Source organism: Egretta garzetta, unplaced genomic scaffold (assembly GCF_000687185.1).
Source record: "Egretta garzetta isolate BGI_Z169 unplaced genomic scaffold, ASM68718v1 scaffold211, whole genome shotgun sequence".
Lineage (NCBI taxonomy): Eukaryota > Metazoa > Chordata > Aves > Pelecaniformes > Ardeidae > Egretta > Egretta garzetta.
Genome location: NW_009258673.1, coordinates 1,513,023 through 1,520,301, shown reverse-complemented (window position 1 = coordinate 1,520,301; position 7,279 = coordinate 1,513,023).

Here is a 7,279-nt window from a genome sequence, read left to right as displayed (position 1 = left end):
GGGACACGTACGCGAGCGAACGCGTTAGCGCTGAGGAAAATCCTGGCTTTCCCAGCTTTTCAGGGTGAAAAAGCGAAGTGATCCGCCCGGCAGCCCCAGCCCGCCCGAACAGCGTCCTGCCCCGTGGCCCTCGACATCCCCGCCTCGGAAGTCACCACTGCAGCTGCCTCCGAATCGTTACAATTATCTTCTAATTTCTGCTTTTAGACAATCCCTAGAACCAAGAACGTTAGTAAAGGATAAGGACAAAGACTCCAAGGTGCTTCACACGCTCTCCAGAAGGATTACGTTGAACGACGAAATCTCATCGCTACTGAGGCACCGTTATTTGTTCTGGGGAAGATACAAACAGGAATAGCCTGGCCAGGTACAGGTACACAGGACAGCATAGTCCAATATCCAAAATCTCTAAGGAAATGTAAAGAGCTCTCTTTCTTTTTCCAGTTTCCAGTAAAATTAATACTGTATCATGTTTCTTTTACAATGTCCTGTGAACTGCTCTAACCAGTCTGTTACTCTTGGCTTTGATTTTTCTAAACAGGCTTTTTAAACAGTTGTGGTAGGCAATACTGAAGACCTAAAAATGCAAGATGCTGCACAAATCTCACAGCTCATGGGATTAAAAAAAAATTTCAGTGGTTCGGGAGATGAAAAATATGTAGGATTTTATGTATCTCCAATTCAGTAAACTTACCCAGATTCTCAGTTCAACATACAAACTTCCATTACATGACCACAGAAATTACAGAAACATTTAGTGAGGTCAGACGTTCAAAATTAAGACTCCTGGTATTCCAGATTAATATTCAGATTTTCAGTTTTACACTGTGTTTAACCAGAACTCCTTTGAGGTTGGTATTTTTGGAAAGCTTTAGGGCCTACAGACCTGTTAAATGTAGTTACATCTCTATTTAAAGAGAAATTACCACAAGAGCTGCTAGAGGGCAGCCACACAGCGCATTTCCAGTGAATGATTTATGCTTCTTGAGAACAAACAGGACACTTTGTCAGCTTTAGTGCCACAAAAGCCAAGAGCTTCAATTAAAGCAAGTGGAGGGATTCTACTTATTTTAGAATTGAGAGTTTATTAGGGCTTAAGTGTGATTGAAAAGAGCTAATGGTTCTTCCTGCCCAAATACATATTAGACATTGAATCTAAATAATGTGATTTCCTCTCCTAACAGACTGCTAGAGGACAATGAGGATTTTAGTTCAGTCCCACACATTATGGAAAGCATCAAATTCTGTTGTGTGTCAGTGTCCAAGATTCAAACTGCCCCTTCCCATAAGGCAGCGTGCCACTGAGAATAGCATTCCTACGGAAATATCTGTCCAGAATGGGCATTTTCCATCTCCATTACCATGATACTACTAATTCCATTTTCTCAGTGTAGCAATATACAGGGAATCCTCTGCTTCCTGCAGTGACTGCTTTCCGTGAATCACTCCCCCCTAATTATTACTCAGCCCCTACCAGGGAGGCACTGGATGCTGCACTCCACGTCATCTGGGCAGAAGCCTCTTACACGGGGTGGAAAACACAGATGAAAAACAACTAGATTTTTTTTTCATTTACATAATAAATATATAAATAAGTAAATCTCTGAGTAGTAAAAAGCGAGGACTCAATAGAAAGATATAAAACCTGCTAGCAATCTACTACAGTTGTATGACTACTGTCAGTTATTGTCAGGGTCCTAACTTTTAAACACATAACACCATGCAACAGAACCATTTTCAAGTTTTGCAATACCTTATATGGAGCGAATTTTACTATAAAAATAGGTCAAAACAAGTCAGTAAGAATGATTTCCACAAGAGGGAGTCTTTAAACGGAAAATGATCTGACTATTTTGACCCAGTTACAGTCTGGTTTACTGTCTTAAAAAAAATACAGTTCCTTTAAGCACTTGGTATTTCCCCAGATGTAATTCTATTAACACAGACACTGTAACATTTGCTTAGCAGGTTTTAAAATTCAAAATTGTTAAAATATCACACAAAAATCCATGGGCTATTTATGGTTCAGTCTTGGCAGAGTTACTCAAACGGTGTTAGCTTTCCTGTTTTTACAAGATGGAATTCATGACAGGTAACCATCACCGTTCTCTGTGATGCCCTGGAAAGGATGGCGGACTGCACGGTCTGCAAAGGGCACAAGTAGCTGATTTTAGTGGTATCTTCTTTTTTTGCCTTTCCTACGGGGTGTAGTCACCCCATCACCCTGTGCAGAGCTGCTCCCCTAGTACAGGCACAGAACATCACACCTCTGTGGTGACGCTGACAGGACAAGCGTTTCTCCCCTCCCGTGGCCACAGATACGTCCTCAGGATTACTCAACAATTCTCAAAATCACTTTAATGGTTGTGGAGAACATATTTTAATCCTGAGCAGAAATGAAAAGTAGTTTTGGAATGTAACTACTGTTATTTCTTATCTGCAAGAAAGAGAATTAGAAGCCATTACCTAACTATGAATAAGATTGGTTAATCTGAAACTCGTATTTCTATGATCAACTCCCAAATATATTTTATATAAAACGGTCTTCGTTTGTCAGATGAGGTAAAAGGCAATACAGATTTAAGATTTAACCTTTAAAGGTTCTGGTTCTGAATAGTTTTGTATGCTTTTATCAAATGTTCCTATAAAGTTTAAAGTACACAAAAGATGTGAGCAAGACAGAAGATTGGGTAATGGCATCTGTATTTCTTCTTTGATTCTTTTATTCTTGTGAGTGCTTGAAAGCCTGCAGCAGTTTTTCAACCACAGTTATGGAGAAAAGGCTGACTTCAGCCTATTCATTCTGAACATCTGGGCAGAACCTAACAACAGTAATTAAAACCCACTAAATTGGTAACAATACCAAATTGCTAGAGATGGAATACTGCCTATCGTCCCACCCTTCTTTGTGGATTTCTGCTAGGTCAATACAGCCTGCTCTTGAAAAGCCTTTTCTACGTGTCTCTTTCTGAAGTCTCTGTCAAGAAAAAGCGGCGTCCAAATTTTCTGGTCACATGAGCAATGCTCTTGGATTTATTTTTTTACCACAAACCCCAAGAAAAGTAAAGACTCAGGGTTAATACAGTTGATAGAAGGTTTGAGGATTCTCCTCTTTTCAAATAAATTACATACAATGATCTATAATATCTGCTTCCTCGTTTTAGAATGCATTATTGTAAAATACTTTTAAAATAATGATTAAATTACACATCGGCATTCGTGAAGAATGTGGAATTGAACGGTACAGAAAGTTACAGTCATTTTTCATCCAAAACTCTTTTTTACTGAGGACAGCAGTAAGAAACCTTGCTTTAACCACTCCACTTGGATAGAGACACCTCCAGACTGGGAAGTTTTGGCCTTCACCCAATCTATTCAATCCTTGCCAAAATCTGCTCTCAGCAACCTTGGTGTGATCCTGCTACTCCCAAAGTCACCGGGGGGATTCCTGGCCCCAGGAAACGCAGACTGGAGGTGTATCGCACAGCCGACTTAGCACCCTGAGACAGGAGGGGAAGAGTCACCACATCCCCCTTCAGGCCTCCAACGCTCCTTTTTAACATCACTGGACCCAAGGACCAATGGACAGTGAAAAACAAAGCATGTTCCAAGCTTTCAGAGCAGGACGGGACTAATAGCCCAACCCAGGACTTTTCACACATTCATCAGCATCTGAAACTATTAAGAGGTGACAACAACATAGAAATGCAGAAAACAACATAGAAAAAACACGTTTGAAATCACAGAGGAAGTAGGCGTTCCACCGATCTGTATGCATGGAAAAACCAGGGACCATTATGTGTGGCAGACAAGCTCAGCAACTTGGAGTAAAAGCAAATGTCAGACAATGGGGTCACTAGTTCCTTATTTGTAGTCACAACAGCTGCTGTGATATCATAGCGCAGGTACTCCATATTGCTATGACTAACAAGACTTTGCTTATCACACAGGAAATACTACTTCGTACAGTGCAGTGCAAACCTTGTTATAATAGAAATGATCCGGGAAGTGCAGCTCCAGAAAACCTGGCACTTACAGGGCAACACGGCAGCAGTAATTAGCAACAGTTAGGAAAATTTGTTACCCAGCAGCAAGAATGACCAGATTGTCAGCATTTAAACTGCCACATCACAAACACAGTCAATAAAAAGGTAGCTAAAGCGAGGTATGTTTGTGCAGACTTGGTTTGTCTGTCTGTCTTCTTCCCCTGAACCCCAACTTCTTTTTCTGGCTTTGTTCAAGTTTATGTAAGCAAATGCAGAAAGAAGAAGCATGGGATGTTCCAGGAACTATTTTGAAATACGCTTCTGTGAGAGCTGATCATGTATCACTGGATTGGTCTGATATGACTAATTAGTCTTTACTTGTGTTTTAATGTCTAGTTGCTAGTTCTTTTTTCATAGCTAACCATTTCAGTTTTGTGGTCTCTGCAGAAATGTCCCTGCAGCCAATACTTTTTTTACTTACTTCTTCTTTTTTTAGTTCCTTCATCTTTTGTGAAATAGGTAGCCCAAAATCACGTTTTCATTGGCACTTACACATCTCAAAGCTTCAAATTAAACTTATTAATAATATAAGAAAATTTGGGCCAACAGTAGTTCTGGTGTAAGTAGATGCATATCAGTTGGATTCTCTCTGTTAACGTTATATGTCATGGAAGGCAGGGAATGGAGGTACAAAATGGAAGTATACCCCTTTCTTTGCCTGCCTTTCCACGCCAGCTTTCAAGCATGGCTTTCAAGTACGTACAGCAGAGAGTCCAGCTGACGGGGTCAGCGCTCAGCATGACTCCTTTTATCCTGACTAGAGATAAATCTAAGCTGCATTGGCTTTATTTGACTTATCTTGGAGATCACATTTACACTCCGATGCCTGGTTCACTTCTCCTTTAGCTTAAGCCTCAGTGCTGCATTCAGGCTTGTACGCGTCATTTAGCAAATAGCTTATCTCTTAGCACCAAAAAAGAAATTGTTACAGTGATAGAACTGTCTGCAAAATACCAGCATCGGCCTTCCAAAGGCATGCAAGTCGTGTGGTTTTCTTGGTTGATATGACAACATACCCATATACCAAATCTTAGAAGTGGTGAAAGAATGTATGAGTCAATTGTCTTGCACAAACCAAGATTAGAATCACGCAGAGCTTCTCATGGGCAGAAAGCAATGGTGGAGCTAACAACAACAAATACCTTTAGATGGTTGTGCACAATTTCAGGGTGTTTTCTTGCTGAGGGACAATTATGTAGCAGTACTTTGCAAGCGCAGAATGTGAGGCTGGCACAGCCCAACAGTTTGCCTCAAAAAGTTTCTGCCCTTCTCATTTCACCGTGAATCCTGAGGCTCTCCTGACATCATTCCTATCTTGATTCTACTTTAGATATGGATGCAATGCTACATCCCGCTCTCTGTAGTGAGAGAGATTTCTTTCTGAAAAGCAACTCTCTATCTCAGCTGTTTCTGCATGCCAAGCTCACTTTTTTACATGGTCAACAACACAGCTGTAGCTGCATTTCCAGTTGCATAGGTTTGTTGTGGAAACTGGGACCTAAAATTTCCATGGAAACGTTGCAATTTTAACAATACTTCTGAAAAATAAATAAATAAATAGAAGACTGTTTTTACAAGGTTGAATCATTTTATATTAATCATATTTGACTGACAGTTAAAGAACTTTTGCGTTAGCTGTGTAACGATGATGTTAAAATGCAATTCATGTTATGCATTATAATATGTCCCTTTTTAATTAAGAACACAATTAAGCATTTACATTTGGAATGAAAACACATTTTGAAAGAGCAGAATTTCCCCGAGTTATTAGCTCTGATGAGGAGCCAGTCCCTTTGTAGCTCTAAATAACACCTTTGCTTGTTATGGACATGACGCAGAACCACAGATAATTTATGAAAATAGAACCTGTGTGGCTGCGTAGCAGTGGTAGTACCCCTTTGTAACGTATGTTCCTGATTTAATGACAGGCTTACTATGGCCCTGGTTAGGCACAGTTCTACCAGAGCGTGGAATCAGATTGGCAGATAGTTTTTAGCCCTTCTAAAATATTCTGGATAATAATGCTCTCATACAACGAAAGGATAACAGCAATCTTCTTCAGTTACAGCCATGACAAAGGAGAAATATTGACCATTGGCTCTTGTCATTAACCGTGTCATTGTTACATTTCCATGCAATTCCAGCAGCGACTGCCGGCATTGTTGATGGCATAGAAACTGGTTTTGTAAAAACCCATACCAGGGCGGCACTGTCTCGGTACAATGCTTCTCTCAAGAACACAAGACAGTTCTCTGATTACATGATGTAGAAAGAGAACAAAAAACAACAGCCGTCTGTGGCCAGCCTGCCTGTCTCAGATTTACCACAACTCACTTGTAGTATCTAGGAAAAACTACATAAAAAATGCAAGAAGTTAGAGATTTCAGTTGTTTCTGAGTAATATTGAAAATATATTACTAGTTCTCGGATGTGTTACCACATACAATGTTCCATAAAAAATGGTTGAGTTTAAGGATGATGTTCCTTCCTAGAGCTTCAACACAGCCACGGGAGGAATGAATCTGCTCTGTAGGATCTATACCGAGTACATGAGCCATGAAGTCTTCGTGTGTGTACTGTTACAACTCCTCTGCTGCTGATAGACTTTGGAAATTAAATGTTACGTTAAATTTCTTAGGAGCTTAAATGGCTTATCTAATCAATAACTGTAGCTTCTGTTGCCCACGCCGTCACAGTTTGCTTACCAGATTCATACACACGCTCTGCCCAGGGCGCCCGCTCTTGCAAGGAAGATATTCTGGGGCACACTCTAGCTAGCAAGCATCGAACATTATCTTCACATGGCTCAGGGCCAGACAGGCATCTATACATGCACACATATGTATCTGTGCGTGCATACACGCCGCATCTTGGACAACTGGCTGGAGGGAGTGGGTTTCTATAAATAGGTGACAGGAAGGAAGCGGTCGCTGGCCTCCAAGGCAATGGCCAGCACTGGCCCCTGCAGTCCTGCCCGTCCTGCCTCCCACCCTTGCAGGCAGCAGGGATCCAGGCGACGCACATTGTCCTGGTTTCGGCTGGGATAGAGTTAATTTGCTTCATAGTAGCTAGCATAGTGCTGTGTTTTGGATTTAGTACCAGAAGAATGTTGATAACACACTGATGTTTTTAGTTGTTGCCAAGTAGTGCTCAGACTACTCAAGGACTTTTTGAGCTTCTCCTGCTCGGCCAGGTGCATAACAAGCTGGGAGTACAGCACAGCTAGGACAGCT